Raw genomic sequence first — 20,071 nt, forward strand, 5'->3', positions numbered from 1 at the left:
CCAGGCGGTTTCCCATCCAAGTACTAACAAGGCCCAAACCTGCTTAGCTTCCGAGATCACACGAGATCGGGCATAGCCAGGTTGGTATGGCCGTAAGCGAAGACTGCTGCAAAGAGAGGGCTATTTAAAGAGCAGCCAATCTAATCGCCAGTACATTATATAAGTAGGAAAGAAAACCCAAAAGCTTAAAGCACCTGGTATTCCTAGGCAGTCTCTCATCAAAGTACTAACCAGACCTAAACCTGCTAAGATTCAGAGATCGGGCATTGACTCTATTATTTGGCAAAATTATTATATACTAAGTGAAAAATGTCCAAAAAGCTTACAGCACCTGGTATTCCCAGGCGGTCTCCCATCCAAGTACTAACCAGACCTAAACCTGCTAAGATTCAGAGATCGGGCATTGACTCTTTCTTTTTTTAATGAAAGATTATTATATAATTCGTGAAATTTTCCAAAAAGATTAAAGCACCTGGTATTCCCAGGCAGTCTCCCATCCATGTACTAACCAGGCCCAAACCTGCTAATATTCAGAGATCGGGCATTGACTCTATTTTTTGGCAAAATTATTATATACTAAGTGAAAAATGTCCAAAAAGCTTACAGAACCTGGTATTCCCAGGCGGTCTCCCATCCAAGTACTAACCAGGCCCAAACCTGCTTAGCTTCCGAGATCACACGAGATCGGGCATTTTTTTTTTTTTTTTTATTATTAAAAACACAAAATTTTTATACATTCACAGTCTTACATTTGAAGCATATGCAGAAATAGAAAATGTATATATATATATATATATATATATATATATATATATATATATATATATATATATATATATATATAAAGAAAAAAAAAGAAAAAAAAAATAAAGAAATAAGGAAATAAAGAAAGTACATAAGTAAGGAGAAAAAAATAAAAATAAAAATAATAATAATAAAATAACAAAATTACAATTAAAATCTTTCAGGCAAAATCACATTAAAACCTGACCATGTTTTAACAATGTATGGATTGTTTTCTACAATGTATTTGTCAAATACATCCATTTGTGCATTTATATTAAAATAGTCGTATATGTCTTCCATCACTGCAGTCAGAGACTGTTTAAATAAGTTACATAATGAAAGTTCTTTGTTCTTCATTTTCATTATATTCCTTCTTCTCCAAATCGTATATCTTGCTACTGTTAACCATAAATTTAATGCATAAACATTTTGTGCAGTTCCATTAAAGCCAAATAAAATCAATGTTTCCCATTTCTCTAACCAATCATTCTGATCATTTAAAAAGTCCCCCACAATTTTCCTTAACATCTTCATAAAATTGTCTAATTTTTTACATTTTAAAAACAAATGTAACACTCCTTCATCTTTTTCCATACATAATTTACATTTTGCATCTTGTGCTATTCCAATTTTTGCCAATTTCATTTCAGTCATTAAAACATTGTGTCTCAACAAGAAATCCAAATTATGCAGGGCAGGACTTTTAAACCTACATTTTACATTTTTCCAGATTTTTGTTACATCTAATTCACAAAAAGACCTTTCCCAAAAATCTGTTGCTTTTGGTCTTAAAAATACAAGATCACATAAACAAACATAAAACATTTTAAGAACACAGCCATTGAAAGGAATCTGTTCATCATTTCTTTTTAAAAAAATTCCAGGTTTCTCATTTCCTGTTTCTTCATCGTCAATGCTTTTAATCCACTGTAGTGGCACAGCTTCTTTTAATTTTATGTATTGCTCCTTAATCAGCTTTCTATTTTCTATATCTTCATTCTCTTCTAATATGTCTATAATTGCCTGTAAAGGTAAAAACCCAGGTTTTACCTCATATAAAATGTCTTTGACTTGTCTTAATCCTGCATAATACCATTTCTTATGAAAAATTGTATTACTATTCCTTAAAATCAATTTGTTTAAGAAAAGGGGCTGTTTCAATAGTTGCTCTCTTCTTTTAAACTCCACATGAACCTTCCCTTTAAAAACTTTCCATGCTCTTAAGACTTCTTTATAAAATTCAGGTATCTTCTCAAGCATATTATCTGTAAAATTCATCCACATAAAATCATCCCCCATTTTCCCACACTTATTTATAAAGAAACTCATAATTTTTTTCCATACCATATCATCATTATTCCAAAACTTTTTTACTGTCTTTATTCTCATACTCTTCATTCTTACCATTGGATCTATGAGTCTCAAACCTCCCTTTTCCACCTCCCCAATTATTGTGTCATATGCTATTTTTGCTGGCTTATCATCCCATAAAAACTTTAAAATATAAGTTTTTATTCTTTTGTACACCCATGCTGGCAGACTAACCACACTTAAAATATACCACATCTTAGACAGGAATAAAGAATTTAGAACTAATACTTTCCCTTTTAAAAACAATTCTCTTTGTTTCAAAAAGTTAAGTCTTTTTTCCATTTTGCCTATAACCTCCTCCCAAATCAGGTCTCTTGTTTTCATTTCATCTTTCCCAAGTATAACTCCTAAAATCTTTAATTGGTTCTTCTGCTCTTTAAATTCCCATTGTCTTCCCAAAGTATCCACCTTCCCTATCCTCATATACTCAGTCTTTTCTTTATTGACTTTAGCTCCTGTTCCGCTACAATATTTTTCAAAAATGAACATTGCTTTTTCGATACTCTTTAAATCCTTTAAAAACAAAGTCGTGTCATCTGCATATTGGAAAATTTTTTGTTGCATTACACCATTTTCAACTAAAATTCCTTGTATATGTTTTTCTTTATTAATTGCTATTCCTAATGGTTCAGCAATTAAAGTATAAAGTAATGCCGATAAAGGACAGCCCTGCCTTATAGACCTCGAAATTTCAATATAATCAGTTAAAAACCCATTTACTTTAATACAACTTAAAATGTCAGTATAGAAACATTTCATCCATGTTATAAAATTCCTCCCAAATCCAAATTTTTCAATTAAGTCAAACAAATATTTATGCTCTACTCTGTCGAAAGCCTTTTTAATTTTGCCATTATATAAGTAGGAAAGAAAACCCAAAAGCTTAAAGCACCTGGTATTCCTAGGCAGTCTCTCATCAAAGTACTAACCAGACCTAAACCTGCTAAGATTCAGAGATTTCATTGACTCTATTATTTGGCAAAATTATTATATACTAAGTGAAAAATGTCCAAAAAGCTTACAGCACCTGGTATTCGCAGGCGGTCTCCCATCCAAGTACTAACCAGACCTAAACCTGCTAAGATTCAGAGATCGGGCATTGACTCTTTTTTTTTTAAATGAAAGATTATTATATAATTCGTGAAATTTTCCAAAAAGATTAAAGCACCTGGTATTCCCAGGCAGTCTCCCATCCATGTACTAACCAGGCCCAAACCTGCTAATATTCAGAGATCGGGCATTGACTCTATTTTTTGGCAAAATTATTATATACTAAGTGAAAAATGTCCAAAAAGCTTATAGCACCTGGTATTCCCAGGCGGTCTCCCATCCAAGTACTAACCAGGTCCAAACCTGCTTAGCTTCCGAGATCACACGAGATCGGGCATAGCCAGGTTGGTATGGCCGTAAGCGAAGACTGCTGCAAAGAGAGGGCTATTTAAAGAGCAGCCAATCTAATCGACCAGTACATTATATAAGTAGGAAAGAAAACCCAAAAGCTTAAAGCACCTGGTATTCCTAGGCAGTCTCTCATCAAAGTACTAACCAGACCTAAACCTGCTAAGATTCAGAGATCGGGCATTGACTCTTTTTTTTTTTTAATGAAAGATTATTATATAATTCGTGAAATTTTCCAAAAAGATTAAAGCACCTGGTATTCCCAGGCACTCTCCCATCCATGTACTAACCAGGCCCAAACCTGCTAATATTCAGAGATCGGGCATTGACTCTATTTTTTGGCAAAATTATTATATACTAAGTGAAAAATGTCCAAAAAGCTTATAGCACCTGGTATTCCCAGGCGGTCTCCCATCCAAGTACTAACCAGGTCCAAACCTGCTTAGCTTCCGAGATCACACGAGATCGGGCATAGCCAGGTTGGTATGGCCGTAAGCGAAGACTGCTGCAAAGAGAGGGCTATTTAAAGAGCAGCCAATCTAATCGACCAGTACATTATATAAGTAGGAAAGAAAACCCAAAAGCTTAAAGCACCTGGTATTCCTAGGCAGTCTCTCATCAAAGTACTAACCAGACCTAAACCTGCTAAGATTCAGAGATCGGGCATTGACTCTTTTTTTTTTTTAATGAAAGATTATTATATAATTCGTGAAATTTTCCAAAAAGATTAAAGCACCTGGTATTCCCAGGCACTCTCCCATCCAAGTACTAACCAGACCTAAACCTGCTAAGATTCAGAGATCGGGCATTGACTCTTTTTTTTTTTTTTTTTTTAATGAAAGATTATTATATAATTCGTGAAATTTTCCAAAAAGATTAAAGCACCTGGTATTCCCAGGCAGTATCTCATCCATGTACTAACCAGGCCCAAACCTTCTAATATTCAGAGATCGGCATTGACTCTATTTTTTGGCAAAATTATTATATACTAAGTGAAAAATTTCCAAAAAGCTTACAGCACCTGGTATTCCCAGGCGGTCTCCCATCCAAGTACTAACCATACTTAAACCTGATAAGATTCAGAGATCGGGCCATTGACTCTTTTTTTTTTTTTTTGTTATGGAAGATTATTATATAATTCGTGAAATTTTCCAAAAAGATTTAAGCACCTGGTATTCCAGAGGCAGTCTCCCACCCATGTACCAACCAGGCCCAATCCTGCTAATATTCAGAGATCGGGCATTGACTCTATTTTTTGGCAAAATTATTATATACTAAGTGAAAAATGTCCAAAAAGCTTACAGCACCTGGTATTCCCATGCGGTCTCCCATCCAAGTACTAACCTGGCCCAAACCTGCTTAGCTTCCGAGATCAGACGAAATCAGGCATAGCCAGGTTGGTATGGCCGTAAGCGAAGACTGCTGCAAAGAGAGGACTATTTAAAGACCAGCCAACCTAATCACCAGTACATTATATAAGTAGGAAAGAAAACCCAAAAGCTTAAAGCACCTGGTATTCCTAGGCAGTCTCTCATCAAAGTACTAACCAGGCTTAAACCTGCTAAGATTAAGAGATCGGGCATTGACTCTATCTTTTGGCAAAATTATTATATACTAAGTGAAAAATTTCCAAAAAGCTTACAGCACCTGTTATACCGAGGCGGTCTCCCATCCAAGTACTAACCAGGCCCAAACCTGCTTAGCTTCCGAGATCACACGAGATGGGGCATAGCCAGGTTGGTATGACCGTAAGCCAAGACTGCTGCAAAGAGAGGGCTATTTAAAGACCGACCAATGTAATCACCAGTACATTATATAAGTAGGAAAGAAAACCCAAAAGCTTAAAGCACCTGGTATTCCCTGGCGGTCTCCCATCCAAGTACTAACCAGACCTAAACCTGCTAAGATTCAGAGATCGGGCATTGACTTGTTTTTTTTTTTTAATGAAAGATTATTATATAATTCGTGAAATTTTCCAAAAGATTAAAGCACCTGGTATTCCCAGGCAGTCTCCCACCCATGTACTAACCAGGCCCAAACCTGCTAATATTCAGAGATCGGGCATTGACTCTATTTTTTGGCAAAATTATTATATACTAAGTGAAAAATGTCCAAAAAGCTTACAGCACCTGGTATTCCCAGGCGGTCTCCCATCCAAGTACTAACAAGGCCCAAACCTGCTTAGCTTCCGAGATCAGGCATAGCCAGATTGGTATTGCCGTAAGCGAAGACTGCTGCAAAGAGAGGGCTATTTAAAGAGCAGCCAATCTAATCGCCAGTACATTATATAAGTAGGAAAGAAAACCCAAAAGCTTAAAGCACCTGGTATTCCTAGGCAGTCTCTCATCAAAGTACTAACCAGACCTAAACCTGCTAAGATTCAGAGATCGGGCATTGACTCTATTATTTGGCAAAATTATTATATACTAAGTGAAAAATGTCCAAAAAGCTTACAGCACCTGGTATTCCCAGGCGGTCTCCCATCCAAGTACTAACCAGACCTAAACCAGCTAAGATTCAGAGATCGGGCATTGACTCTTTTTTTTTTAATGAAAGATTATTATATAATTTGTGAAATTTTCGAAAAAGATTAAAGCACCTGGTATTCCCAGGCAGTCTCCCATCCATGTACTAACCAGGCCCAAACCTGCTAATATTCAGAGATCGTGCATTGACTCTATTTTTTGGCAAAATTATTATATACTATGTGAAAAATGTCCAAAAAGCTTACAGCACCTGGTATTCCCAGGCGGTTTCCCATCCAAGTACTAACCAGGCCCAAACCTGCTTAGCTTCCGAGAACACACGAGATCGGGCATAGCCAGGTTGGTATGGCCGTAAGCGAAGACTGCTGCAGAGAGGGATATTTAAAGAGCAGCCAATCTAATCGCCAGTACATTATATAAGTAGGAAAGAAAACCCAAAAGCTTAAAGCAAATGGTATTCCTAGGCAGTCTCTCATCAAAGTACTAACCAGACCTAAACCTGCTAAGATTCAGACATCGGGCATTGACTCTATTATTTGGCAAAATTATTATATACTAAGTGAAAAATGTCCAAAAAGCTTACAGCACCTGGTATTCCCAGGCGGTCTCCCATCCAAGTACTAACCAGACCTAAACCAGCTAAGATTCAGAAATCGGGCATTGACTCTTTTTTTTTTTAATGAAAGATTATTATATAATTCGTGAAATTTTCCAAAAAGATTAAAGCACCTGGTATTCCCAGGCAGTCTCCCATCCATGTACTAACCAGGCCCAAACCTGCTAATATTCAGAGATCGGGCATTGACTCTATTTTTTGGCAAAATTATTATATACTAAGTGAAAAATGTCCAAAAAGCTTACAGAACCTGGTATTCCCAGGCGGTCTCCCATCCAAGTACTAACCAGGCCCAAACCTGCTTAGCTTCCGAGATCACACGAGATCGGGCATTTTTTTTATTTTTTTTATTATTAAAAACACAAAATTTTTATACATTCACAGTCTTACATTTGAAGCATATGCAGAAATAGAAAATGTATATATATATATATATATATATATATATATATATATATATATATATATATAAAGAAAAAAAAAAGAAAAAAAAAAAAGAAATAAGGTAATAAAGAAAATACATAAGTAAGGAGAAAAAAATAAAAATAAAAATAATAATAATAAAATAACAAAATTACAATTAAAATCTTTCAGGCAAAATCACATTAAAACCTGACCATGTTTTAACAATGTATGGATTGTTTTCTACAATGTATTTGCCAAATACATCCATTTGTGCATTAATATTAAAATAGTCGTATATGTCTTCCATCACTGCAGTCAGAGACTGTTTAAATAAGTTACATAATGAAAGTTCTTTGTTCTTCATTTTCATTATATTCCTTCTTCTCCAAATCGTATATCTTGCTACTGTTAACCATAAATTTAATGCATAAACATTTTGTGCAGTTCCATTAAAACCAAATAAAATCAATGTTTCCCATTTCTCTAACCAATCATTCTGATCATTTAAAAAGTCCACCACAATTTTCCTTAACATCTTCATAAAATTGTCTAATTTTTTACATTTTAAAAACAAATGTAACACTCCTTCATCTTTTTCCATACATAATTTACATTTTGCATCTTGTGCTATTCCAATTTTTGCCAATTTCATTTCAGTCATTAAAACATTGTGTCTCAACAAGAAATCCAAATTATGCAGGGCGGGACTTTTAAACCTACATTTTACATTTTTCCAGATTTTTGTTACATCTAATTCACAAAAAGACCTTTCCCAAAAATCTGTTGCTTTTGGTCTTAAAAATACAAGATCACATAAACAAACATAAAACATTTTAAGAACACAGCCATTGAAAGGAATCTGTTCATCATTTCTTTTTAAAAAAATTCCAGGTTTCTCATTTCCTGTTTCTTCATCGTCAATGCTTTTAATCCACTGTAGTGGCACAGCTTCTTTTAATTTTATGTATTGCTCCTTAATCAGCTTTCTATTTTCTATATCTTCATTCTCTTCTAATATGTCTATAATTGCCTGTAAAGGTAAAAACCCAGGTTTTACCTCATATAAAATGTCTTTGACTTGTCTTAATCCTGCATAATACCATTTCTTATAAAAAATTGTATTACTATTCCTTAAAATCAATTTGTTTAAGAAAAGGGGCTGTTTCAATAGTTGCTCTCTTCCTTTAAACTCCACATGAACCTTCCCTTTAAAAACTCTCCATGCTCTTAAGACTTCTTTATAAAATTCAGGTATCTTCTCAAGCATATTATCTGTAAAATTCATCCACATAAAATCATCCCCCATTTTCCCACACTTATTTATAAAGAAACTCATAATTTTTTTCCATACCATATCATCATTATTCCAAAACTTTTTTACTGTCTTTATTCTCATACTCTTCATTCTTACCATTGGATCTATGAGTCTCAAACCTCCCTTTTCCACCTCCCCAATTATTGTGTCATATGCTATTTTTGCTGGCTTATCATCCCATAAAAACTTTAAAATATAAGTTTTTATTCTTTTGTACGCCCATGCTGGCAGACTAACCACACTTAAAATATACCACATCTTAGACAGGAATAAAGAATTTAGAACTAATACTTTCCCTTTTAAAAACAATTCTCTTTGTTTCCAAAAGTTAAGTCTTTTTTTCCATTTTGCCTATAACCTCCTCCCATATCAGGTCTCTTGTTTTCATTTCATCTTTCCCAAGTATAACTCCTAAAATCTTTAATTGGTTCTTCTGCTCTTTAAATTCCCATTGTCTTCCCAAAGTATCCACCTTCCCTATCCTCATATACTCAGTCTTTTCTTTATTGACTTTAGCTCCTGTTCCGCTACAATATTTTTCAAAAATGAACATTGCTTTTTCGATACTCTTTAAATCCTTTAAAAACAAAGTCGTGTCATCTGCATATTGGAAAATTTTTTGTTGCATTACACCATTTTCAACTAAAATTCCTTGTATATGTTTTTCTTTATTAATTGCTATTCCTAATGGTTCAGCAACTAAAGTATAAAGTAATGCCGATAAAGGACAGCCCTGCCTTATAGACCTCGAAATTTCAATATAATCAGTTAAAAACCCATTTACTTTAATACAACTTAAAATGTCAGTATAGAAACATTTCATCCATGTTATAAAATTCCTCCCAAATCCAAATTTTTCAATTAAGTCAAACAAATATTTATGCTCTACTCTGTCGAAAGCCTTTTTAATTTTGCCATTATATAAGTAGGAAAGAAAACCCAAAAGCTTAAAGCACCTGGTATTCCTAGGCAGTCTCTCATCAAAGTACTAACCAGACCTAAACCTGCTAAGATTCAGAGATCGGGCATTGACTCTATTATTTGGCAAAATTATTATATACTAAGTGAAAAATGTCCAAAAAGCTTACAGCACCTGGTATTCCCAGGCGGTCTCCCATCCAAGTACTAACCAGACCTAAACCTGCTAAGATTCAGAGATTGGGCATTGACTCTTTTTTTTTTAATGAAAGATTATTATATAATTCGTGAAATTTTCCAAAAAGATTAAAGCACCTGGTATTCCCAGGCACTCTCCCATCCAAGTACTAACCAGACCTAAACCTGCTAAGATTCAGAGATCGGGCATTGACTCTTTTTTTTTTTTTTTTTTTTTAATGAAAGATTATTATATAATTCGTGAAATTTTCCAAAAAGATTAAAGCACCTGGTATTCCCAGGCAGTCTCTCATCCATGTACTAACCAGGCCCAAACCTGCTAATATTCAGAGATCGGCATTGACTCTATTTTTTGGCAAAATTATTATATACTAAGTGAAAAATTTCCAAAAAGCTTACAGCACCTGGTATTCCCAGGCGGTCTCCCATCCAAGTACTAACCAGGCCCAAACCTGCTTAGCTTCCGAGATCACACGAGATCGGGCATAGCCAGGTTGGTATGGCCGTAAGCGAAGACTGCTGCAAAGAGAGGGCTATTTAAAGACCAGCCAATCTAATCGCCAGTACATTATATAAGTAGGAAAGAAAACCCAAAAGCTTAAAGCAAATGGTATTCCTAGGCAGTCTCTCATCAAAGTACTAACCAGACCTAAACCTGCTAAGATTCAGAGATCGGGCATTGACTCTATTATTTGGCAAAATTATTATATACTAAGTGAAAAATGTCCAAAAAGCTTACAGCACCTGGTATTCCCAGGTGGTCTCCCATCCAAGTACTAACCAGACTTAAACCTGCTAAGATTCAGAGATCGGGCATTGACTCGTTTTTTTTTTTTTTTTTTAATGAAAGATTATTATATAATTCGTGAAATTTTCCAAAAGATTAAAGCACCTGGTATTCCCAGGCAGTCTCCCACCCATGTACTAACCAGGCCCAAACCTGCTAATATTCAGAGATCGGGCATTGACTCTATTTTTTGGCAAAATTATTATATACTAATTGAAAAATGTCCAAAAAGCTTACAGCACCTGGTATTCCCAGGCGGTCTCCCAACCAAGTACTAACGAGGCCAAACCTGCTTAGCTTCCGAGATCAGACGAAATCGGGCATAGCCAGGTTGGTATGGCCGTAAGCGAAGACTGTTGCAAAGAGAGGGCTATTTAAAGACCAGCCAATCTAATCGCCAGTACATTATATAAGTAGGAAAGAAAACCCAAAAGCTTAAAGCACCTGGTATTCCTAGGCAGTCTCTCATCAAAGTACTAACCAGACCTAAACCTGCTAAGATTCAGAGATCGGGCATTGACTCTATTATTTGGCAAAATTATTATATACTAAGTGAAAAATGTCCAAAAAGCTTACAGCACCTGGTATTCCCAGGCGGTCTCCCATCCAAGTACTAACCAGACCTAAACCTGCTAAGATTCAGAGATCGGGCATTGACTCTATTATTTGGCAAAATTATTATATACTAAGTGAAAAATGTCCAAAAAGCTTACAGCACCTGGTATTCCCAGGCGGTCTCCTATCCAAGTACTAACCAGACCTAAACCTGCTAAGATTCAGAGATCGGGCATTGACTCTTTTTTTTTTGTTTTTAATGAAAGATTATTATATAATTCGTGAAATTTTCCAAAAAGATTAAAGCACCTGTTATTCCCAGGCGGTCTCCCATCCAAGTACTAACGAGGCCAAACCTGCTTAGCTTCCGAGATCAGACGAAATCGGGCATAGCTTTTTTTTTTTTTTTTTATTATTATTTTTTTTTTATTAAAATTCTTTTACAAAAAATTTCAATTCATTTACAACATTCCAGGGAACTCAATTTTACAATTCCTTAAAACATTTTGTACATTACCTGAGAACATTTTATAAAAAACATCCATTTTCCTTTCCATCTTACAATACACATATAACAGTTGCAAATATTCTTCCATTCTCTTTTTAAAATATCCCCATATGTCTATTTTACAGTCTTTGTTTCTCACTATGTTTCTTCTTTTCCATATCACATACTTCCCCATTGATATACATAGATTGACCACCTCCTTATCTGTACAATTTTCATTCAGTCCCATTATTATCAACTCATCCCAGTTTGGAATATCTTCCTTTTCTCTTAGTTGATTTATCAAACCTTTTAAAATCTTTTTTAAAATTTTTTTAAACTTTTTTAAAATTTAAAATTATTTCAATTCATCACAATATAAAAACAAATGTAAAAATCCTTCATCCTCTTTTTTTACATACTTTACACAAGGCATTTTGTGTCAAACCAATTTTACATAGTTTCATCTCGGAAAAAACAACTTTATGCCTTATAAAATAATCCAACGCTTCCATTTTTACATCTAAGAACCTCCATTTAACATTCCTCCATATATTATTTTCATCTAATCCAGGAAAATGATCAATCCAAAACTCATTTACTTTTGGTTTTGTGAAAACAGATTCCCTAAAACATGTGTAAAACATCTTCACAGTACAAGAGTTAAAATCATATTCCTTCTTCCCAACTTTAAAAGACACTTCTACTTTCTCTTCCTCTTTTTTCCCCACTCTCTATTATTTCAATCCACTCTTTTGGTATTGCTTTCTTTACAACATCATATTGTTTCTTTAAAGTACTGACATTGAAATCCTCTTTTGCTTCTTCTAAAGCATCAATGACAAACTGAAGAGGAAGAAACCCATTTTTATACTCATATAAATATCTCTTACTCTTTTTATATCTACATCTAGCCACTTTTTAAAAAACACATCTGTTCCATCTGTAGTAATCTTTGCATTTAAAAACAGAGGTTGATTCAAAATTGTTTCTCTTCCTTGTGGCTTAAAATCAATATGTGGTAAGAAATCCCTCCATGCCTCTAAAACCTCTTTATAAAAATCTGGTATTCCTTTTATCATTCCTTTTTTAACTCTCATCCATAAAATATCATCCCCTATTCTCAAATTTGAACATTTGTTTAAAAAATGTTTCATTATTACTTTCCATTCCTCCATCTTTTCTCTATTTAGATATGTCTTTACAGTTTTCACTCTCATACTCTTCTTCCTCTGCTCAACATCCATTAACCCTAACCCTCCTTCTTCTTGAGAACCAATTAAAGTCTTATGTGCAATTCTAGGAGGCTTATTATTCCATAAAAAATCCAACACAATACCCTTTACTCTCTGTTCCACCCACATTGGCATTGCAGTTACAGATAAATTATACCACATCTTAGAGAGCATTAGACTATTAACAATTAAAACTCTTCCTTTCAACTCCAAATCTCTCACTTTCCAAAAAACTAATCTTCTTTTCATTTCTCCCACAATCTCTTCCCATCTTTTATCTCTTGAACTCTTTTCATCTTTCCCCAAATTTACTCCTAAAATCTTAATTTCTTCCTTTTCATTAAAAGCAATGCAAGCTGGTAATGCTGGCGCTTCTCCAAATCTCATAAAAGCAGTTTTTTCCACATTTATCTTTGCACCTGTTGCTTTACAAAATTTCTGCATGAGTTCCATTGCTATTCTAATGCTCTCTAAATCTTCTATTATCAAGGTGGTATCATCCGCGTACTGAAAAATCTTTTGTCCTTCCCTTCCATTTTCAATATTTATACTTTTTATTCTTTGATCCTTTTTAATCATCATTCCTAGAGACTCTGCGACCAAGGAATACAACTGTGCTGACAATGGACAGCCCTGCCTTATGGATCTAGTTATCTTAAAAGCATCCGTTAAAAAACCATTACATTTAATAAAACTCATTGCATCCTTATACAAGATCTTAATCCAATTTCTAAAATTACCCCCAAAACCAAAACGTTTTAAACTCGCAAATAAAAACTCATGCTCCACCCTATCAAACGCTTTTTCAAAATCCATGCTTATCTGATATATCTCTCCCCTGAACTCCATATGCTTGATTTGATAAAATTATCTTAGGTAACACTCTTTTCAGTCTGTTTGCTAAAATTTTTGCTAAAATTTTAAAATCTACATTTAGCATAGTGATTGGTCTATAGTTTTTTAAATCCTCCCTTTCCCCTTTTCTCTTGAATATTATTTTCACTAGACCCATTTTCATTGCTTGATTAATCTCTCCCTTTTTAAAAATCTCATCATACACTTGTTTTAGTATTTTCAATAATTTATACTTAAAAGCTTTATAAAACTCATTTGTTATTCCATCCATACCTGGACTTTTTTTCACCTTTAATTGATTAATAGCTTCTTCTATCTCTTCTATTTTTATCTCCGCATCACACTCATCTTTGTCTTGATTATTAACTGTAGCTGTTATCGTCTCCAATATACAGTCTTTTTCCCCATCATCTATTCCTTGTGTCTTAAACAATTCTTCATGAAAATCTTTTACCTCCTTTAATATTTCTTTTGTTTCTTTTACTTTCCTTCCATCTTTGCATTTTATTTCTTTTATCGTTTCTGCCTTTTTCCTACTTCTTTCCAGATTAAAAAAGAATTTTGTGCATTTTTCTCCCTCCACAGTATATTTTGCCTTACTTCTTATCATTGCACCTCTATACTTTTCCTCCTCTATTTTACTTAAATCCTCTTCGAACAAAACAACCTTCTGCACATCAACGTCCTCTTTACTTAATTCTTCATTTAATTCTTTTCTGATATTCCTTTCTTTTTGTTTCTTAACTCGTTGTAGAAATTTACAATATTTTATTGTAGATTTCTTTATTTCATATTTTACATTATCCCACCATATCCTTTTGTTTTCTACAAACAAACTACTTTCCTTTTCTTTGTCTATAATTTTTTCTATTTCCATTCTATAAGATTCATTTTTTAAAATCTCTGCATTTAAAATCCAAACTCCTGGCCCCCTCTCCATTTTATTAAAATCCATCAAAATAAACACAAAACTATGATCACTTAATGTTGTTTCCTTATAGTACACCTTTTCAATATATTGCTCTAAAAATTAATTGTCTAATTGTCTTCTTGAATATTCTCTTCTTTTTTCATTCCTATCCCTCCATATATCAATTAAGTCATTTTCTTCCATTAAAACATTCAGCTCTTTTCTTGCAGTATCTGTTCTATAAACCATTCCTTCTGCCATATCCATGTGCATACTGTATTGAAATCACCCATTAAAATTACTTTCTTATACTTTAGTGTAAAACTCCTTAAATCATGAAAGAAACTCCTTTTTTCCTTTTCTTCTGTTGGTGCATGTAAGTTGCATAAAACAAAAGTTTCATCCTCACTACTTATTTCTACTGCTAAACATTTTCCATTTCTATCATCAAATACCACATTCCATTTATCCTTCATATACTTATCAATTAAAATTGCTACTCCCCTTCCTTTTCTTCCATCCCCATTATTATATATTATTTCCCCATTCCATCTTTTTTTAAAATCTTCCATTAATTCATCTTTCCAATTTGTTTCTTGTAATACAATTATATTTACCTCTTTACACATTTCTTTCATTTTTTCAAATTCCACCACATTCAACAAACCTTTTGCATTCCAAGATACAATTCTTAAGACCATTAAGGATAATAAATATTTAAAAATATTCATCATTTCATTTTTCTTCCTCTTCCTCCACTATACTTCTTAAAACCTCACATTTCCCTCTAAATGTAGCTTTTTCTTTCATTTTTTCTTTTCTCTTTCTAGCACAGTCAATATTTGGTTTTACCTTCAGTAGACTTCTTCTTTGCATACGAGTGAATTCTCTATCTCTTTTATATCCTTCAGACTTTTGTTTCTCAGTCTCTTTTTCATCTTCCTCTTGTTCACTCTCCTCTTGTTCTTTTTTATGCTCCAGTTCTCTGCCCTTTAATGAAGGGTCCTCTAGTGTCCTTTCTTCTTCCATCATTTGTTCTTCTTTTTCTCTCTGTGTTCCATTTGTCTCCTCTTCCCTTTCAACTTTTGCCTGCTCACCACCATAATTTTTCTCCTCTTCTTCCACTTCTTTATGAATTTGTCTGCACTCTACCTCGGAGTCAGTCTCTTTGTTTGGTCTCTCCTCATTTACCATCCAACATTCACATTTCACAAGAACTTTGTGGCAATCTGGGCATCTCACTGCATCACAGTCCCGTGCAAAATGGCCTTGCTCCTCACATAGGTGACATTTGAAGTCTGGACAGTCTCTTAAGATATGTCCCGGATTCAAACACATACGACAAGTCTTCACCTGTCTGTCATGTATTATCCGGAAAAACTGTGTTCCCTCCGCTGTCTCAAACTTTGTGCTATATGGTAATGAAACCACCTGATCTGGAAACTTAACACGCACAAATCTCGTTCCATCTTCCACTTCAGTGCCTGGATATAGCCTTCTTTTAATTTGTGATGTTGGATGTACGCCCCAATTATCCAATTTATTAAAAATGTCTTTGTCTTCAAGATAAGCCGGTAGATGCATAAACGATACAACATATTCCCTTGTCTGTAGTTTTCTAATTACACAATCCTTTCCTTTAATAGTTATTCCGTCCAGTAGAATGTCACACATGTCCTCATTTCTTAAAGTGATTTCATATTCTCTGCCCAGCCTGGGCCTTACCGCCAAGATATGTCCTCCTCCAATTTTCTCTGTCACCATCTTGATGATATCCTCAGCTTTTCCATCTTGTACTCCCTCTAAATCAATTATCACGGTTGCTTCTTTTGAATATTTTCTTCCTCTTTCATTTCTTCTGTTATGTTCTCCATTGATTCCTTTGTCCACACTTCGTCGTTTGTCCAGTCCTTTGTCAATATCCGTTTGTATTTCACCAGCCATTTCCATGTCGTTTTCCATAAGATCCGTCCTTTAATCCAAGAGATAAATTAAATCAAAAACAAAAACACCCTCCAGACAGCATTAAGCTGCTGGAAGGTGGTTAAAGCAAAACAAACAAACAAAATTATACTTTCAAATCAAAAACTTTAGCAAAACAAAAAATATAAACAAATAACGGAGAGCCTTCCTCTCCAACTACAGCCCAGTACTTCCTGTCTGACTCAATAGCGCCCTCAGGTTGGTATGGCCGTAAGCGAAGACTGCTGCAAAGAGAGGACTATTTAAAGACCAGCCAATCTAATCACCAGTACATTATATAAGTAGGAAAGAAAACCCAAAAGATTAAAGCACCTGGTATTCCTAGGCAGTCTCTCATCAAAGTACTAACCAGTCCTAAACCTGCTAAGATTAAGAGATCGGGCATTGACTCTATCTTTTGGCAAAATTATTATATACTAAGTGAAAAATTTCCAAAAAGCTTACAGCACCTGTTATTCCGAGGCGGTCTCCCATCCAAGTATCAACCAGGCCCAAACCTGCTTAGCTTCCGAGATCAGACGAGATGGGGCATAGCCAGGTTGGTATGACCGTAAGCCAAGACTGCTGCAAAGAGAGGGCTATTTAAAGACCAACCAATGTAATCACCAGTACATTATATAAGTAGGAAAGAAAACCCAAAAGCTTAAAGCACCTGGTATTCCTAGGCAGTCTCTCATCAAAGTACTAACAAGACCTAAACCTGCTAAGATTCAGAGATCGGGCATTGACTCTATTATTTGGCAAAATTATTATATACTAAGTGAAAAATGTCCAAAAAGCTTACAGCACCATTGACTCTATTATTTGGCAAAATTATTATATACTAAGTGAAAAATGTCCAAAAAGCTTACAGCACCTGGTATTCCCAGGCGGTCTCCCATCCAAGTACTAACCAGACCTAAACCTGCTAAGATTCAGAGATCGGGCCATTGACTCTTTTTTATTTTTTTTGTTATGGAAGATTATTATATAATTCGTGAAATTTTCCAAAAAGATTTAAGCACCTGGTATTCCAGAGGCAGTCTCCCACCCATGTACTAACCAGGCCCAAACCTGCTAATATTCAGAGATCGGGCATTGACTCTATTTTTTGGCAAAATTATTATATACTAAGTGAAAAATGTCCAAAAAGCTTACAGCACCTGGTATTCCCATGCGGTCTCCCATCCAAGTACTAACCTGGCCCAAACCTGCTTAGCTTCCGAGATCAGACGAAATCGGGCATAGCCAGGTTGGTATGGCCGTAAGCGAAGACTGCTGCAAAGAGAGGACTATTTAAAGACCAGCCAACCTAATCACCAGTACATTATATAAGTAGGAAAGAAAACCCAAAAGCTTAAAGCACCTGGTATTCCTAGGCAGTCTCTCATCAAAGTACTAACCAGACTTAAACCTGCTAAGATTAAGAGATCGGGCATTGACTCTATCTTTTGGCAAAATGATTATATACTAAGTGAAAAATTTCCAAAAAGCTTACAGCACCTGGTATTCCGAGGCAGTCTCCCATCCAAGTACTAACCAGGCCCAAACCTGCTTAGCTTCCGAGATCAGACGAAATCGGGCATAGCCAGGTTGGTATGACCATAAGCCAAGACTGCTGCAAAGAGAGGGCTATTTAAAGACCGATCAATGTAATCACCAGTACATTATATAAGTAGGAAAGAAAACCCAAAAGCTTAAAGCACCTGGTATTCCCTGGCGGTCTCCCATCCAAGTACTAACCAGACCTAAACCTGCTAAGATTCAGAGATCGGGCATTGACTCGTTTTTTTTTTTTTTTTTTTTAATGAAAGATTATTATATAATTCGTGAAATTTTCCAAAAGATTAAAGCACCTGGTATTCCCAGGCAGTCTCCCACCCATGTACTAACCAGGCCCAAACCTGCTAATATTCAGAGATCGGGCATTGACTCTATTTTTTGGCAAAATTATTATATACTAATTGAAAAATGTCCAAAAAGCTTACAGCACCTGGTATTCCCAGGCGGTCTCCCAACCAAGTACTAACGAGGCCAAACCTGCTTAGCTTCCGAGATCAGACGAAATCGGGCATAGCCAGGTTGGTATGGCCGTAAGCGAAGACTGCTGCAAAGAGAGGGCTATTTAAAGACCAGCCAATCTAATCGGCAGTACATTATATAAGTAGGAAAGAAAACCCAAAAGCTTAAAGCACCTGGTATTCCTAGGCAGTCTCTCATCAAAGTACTAACCAGACCTAAACCTGCTAAGATTCAGAGATCGGGCATTGACTCTATTATTTGGCAAAATTATTATATACTAAGTGAAAAATGTCCAAAAAGCTTACAGCACCTGGTATTCCCAGGCGGTCTCCCATCCAAGTACTAACCAGACCTAAACCTGCTAAGATTCAGAAATCGGGCATTGACTCTTTTTTTTTTTTAATGAAAGATTATTATATAATTCGTGAAATTTTCCAAAAAGATTAAAGCACCTGGTATTCCCAGGCAGTCTCCCATCCATGTACTAACCAGGCCCAAACCTGCTAATATTCAGAGATCGGGCATTGACTCTATTTTTTGGCAAAATTATTATATACTAAGTGAAAAATGTCCAAAAAGCTTACAGCACCTGGTATTCCCAGGCGGTCTCCCATCCAAGTACTAACCAGGTCCAAACCTGCTTAGCTTCCGAGATCACACGAGATCGGGCATAGCCAGGTTGGTATGGCCGTAAGCGAAGACTGCTGCAAAGAGAGGGCTATTTAAAGAGCAGCCAATCTAATCGCCAGTACATTATATAAGTAGGAAAGAAAACCCAAAAGCTTAAAGCACCTGGTATTCCTAGGCAGTCTCTCATCAAAGTACTAACCAGACATAAACCTGCTAAGATTCAGAGATCGGGCATTGACTCTATTATTTGGCAAAATTATTATATACTAAGTGAAAAATGTCCAAAAAGCTTACAGCACCTGGTATTCCCAGGCGGTCTCCCATCCAAGTACTAACCAGACCTAAACCTGCTAAGATTCAGAGATCGGGCCATTGACTCTTTTTTTTTTTTTTTTTGTTATGGAAGATTATTATATAATTCGTGAAATTTTCCAAAAAGATTTAAACACCTGGTATTCCAGAGGCAGTCTCCAACCCATGTACTAACCAGGCCCAAACCTGCTAATATTCAGAGATCGGGCATTGACTCTATTTTTTGGCAAAATTATTATATACTAAGTGAAAAATGTCCAAAAAGCTTACAGCACCTGGTATTCCCATGCGGTCTCCCATCCAAGTACTAACCTGGCCCAAACCTGCTTAGCTTCCGAGATCAGATGAAATCGGGCATAGCCAGGTTGGTATGGCCGTAAGCGAAGACTGCTGCAAAGAGAGGACTATTTAAAGACCAGCCAACCTAATCACCAGTACATTATATAAGTAGGAAAGAAAACCCAAAAGCTTAAAGCACCTGGTATTCCTAGGCAGTCTCTCATCAAAGTACTAACCAGACTTAAACCTGCTAAGATTAAGAGATCGGGCATTGACTCTATCTTTTGGCAAAATTATTATATACTAAGTGAAAAATTTCCAAAAAGCTTACAGCACCTGTTATTCCGAGGCGGTCTCCCATCCAAGTACTAACCAGGCCCAAACCTGCTTAGCTTCCGAGATCAGACGAGATGGGGCATAGCCAGGTTGGTATGACCATAAGCCAAGACTGCTGCAAAGAGAGGGCTATTTAAAGACGGACCAATGTATTCACCAGTACATTATATAAGTAGGAAAGAAAACCCAAAAGCTTAAAGCACCTGGT

At 35.4% G+C, this 20,071-nt stretch overlaps 13 non-coding genes and 3 pseudogenes across 13 annotated transcripts in view; all 16 read right to left on the reverse strand.

Moving 5' to 3' along the window:
* The window catches only part of LOC113075513 (5S ribosomal RNA), a 119-nt gene extending 21 nt beyond the window's left edge, over positions 1-98 (reverse strand). The window contains exon 1 of the ribosomal RNA XR_003280961.1: positions 1-98. This exon is cut by the window's left edge and continues 21 nt beyond it. This is a non-coding gene — a ribosomal RNA (5S ribosomal RNA).
* Positions 99-3,450: 3,352 nt separating this feature from the next.
* Positions 3,451-3,569, reverse strand: LOC113075509 (5S ribosomal RNA). Its single transcript, XR_003280957.1, has one exon. It is a non-coding gene; the product is annotated as a 5S ribosomal RNA (ribosomal RNA).
* A 364-nt stretch (positions 3,570-3,933) lies between these two features.
* LOC113075510 (5S ribosomal RNA) lies at positions 3,934-4,052 on the reverse strand. The gene has a single exon (XR_003280958.1). It is a non-coding gene; the product is annotated as a 5S ribosomal RNA (ribosomal RNA).
* Positions 4,053-4,850: 798 nt separating this feature from the next.
* LOC113075503 (5S ribosomal RNA) lies at positions 4,851-4,969 on the reverse strand. The gene has a single exon (XR_003280951.1). It is a non-coding gene; the product is annotated as a 5S ribosomal RNA (ribosomal RNA).
* A 221-nt stretch (positions 4,970-5,190) lies between these two features.
* LOC113075533 (uncharacterized) lies at positions 5,191-5,309 on the reverse strand (annotated as a pseudogene).
* A 363-nt stretch (positions 5,310-5,672) lies between these two features.
* Positions 5,673-5,781, reverse strand: LOC113075537 (uncharacterized; annotated as a pseudogene).
* Positions 5,782-6,279: 498 nt separating this feature from the next.
* On the reverse strand, positions 6,280-6,398 carry LOC113075505 (5S ribosomal RNA). Its single transcript, XR_003280953.1, has one exon. It is a non-coding gene; the product is annotated as a 5S ribosomal RNA (ribosomal RNA).
* A 3,487-nt stretch (positions 6,399-9,885) lies between these two features.
* Positions 9,886-10,004, reverse strand: LOC113075512 (5S ribosomal RNA). The gene has a single exon (XR_003280960.1). It is a non-coding gene; the product is annotated as a 5S ribosomal RNA (ribosomal RNA).
* A 506-nt stretch (positions 10,005-10,510) lies between these two features.
* Positions 10,511-10,628, reverse strand: LOC113075522 (5S ribosomal RNA). The gene has a single exon (XR_003280969.1). It is a non-coding gene; the product is annotated as a 5S ribosomal RNA (ribosomal RNA).
* Positions 10,629-16,742: 6,114 nt separating this feature from the next.
* LOC113075532 (uncharacterized) lies at positions 16,743-16,861 on the reverse strand (annotated as a pseudogene).
* Positions 16,862-17,435: 574 nt separating this feature from the next.
* Positions 17,436-17,554, reverse strand: LOC113075525 (5S ribosomal RNA). Its single transcript, XR_003280971.1, has one exon. It is a non-coding gene; the product is annotated as a 5S ribosomal RNA (ribosomal RNA).
* Positions 17,555-17,775: 221 nt separating this feature from the next.
* On the reverse strand, positions 17,776-17,894 carry LOC113075515 (5S ribosomal RNA). Its single transcript, XR_003280963.1, has one exon. It is a non-coding gene; the product is annotated as a 5S ribosomal RNA (ribosomal RNA).
* A 371-nt stretch (positions 17,895-18,265) lies between these two features.
* On the reverse strand, positions 18,266-18,383 carry LOC113075524 (5S ribosomal RNA). Its single transcript, XR_003280970.1, has one exon. It is a non-coding gene; the product is annotated as a 5S ribosomal RNA (ribosomal RNA).
* Positions 18,384-18,883: 500 nt separating this feature from the next.
* LOC113075541 (5S ribosomal RNA) lies at positions 18,884-19,002 on the reverse strand. Its single transcript, XR_003280975.1, has one exon. It is a non-coding gene; the product is annotated as a 5S ribosomal RNA (ribosomal RNA).
* A 509-nt stretch (positions 19,003-19,511) lies between these two features.
* LOC113075500 (5S ribosomal RNA) lies at positions 19,512-19,630 on the reverse strand. Its single transcript, XR_003280949.1, has one exon. It is a non-coding gene; the product is annotated as a 5S ribosomal RNA (ribosomal RNA).
* A 221-nt stretch (positions 19,631-19,851) lies between these two features.
* LOC113075527 (5S ribosomal RNA) lies at positions 19,852-19,970 on the reverse strand. Its single transcript, XR_003280973.1, has one exon. It is a non-coding gene; the product is annotated as a 5S ribosomal RNA (ribosomal RNA).
* Between the last annotated feature and the right edge of the window lie 101 nt (positions 19,971-20,071).

Source organism: Carassius auratus, unplaced genomic scaffold, assembly GCF_003368295.1.
Source record: "Carassius auratus strain Wakin unplaced genomic scaffold, ASM336829v1 scaf_tig00017136, whole genome shotgun sequence".
Classification (NCBI taxonomy): domain Eukaryota; kingdom Metazoa; phylum Chordata; class Actinopteri; order Cypriniformes; family Cyprinidae; genus Carassius; species Carassius auratus.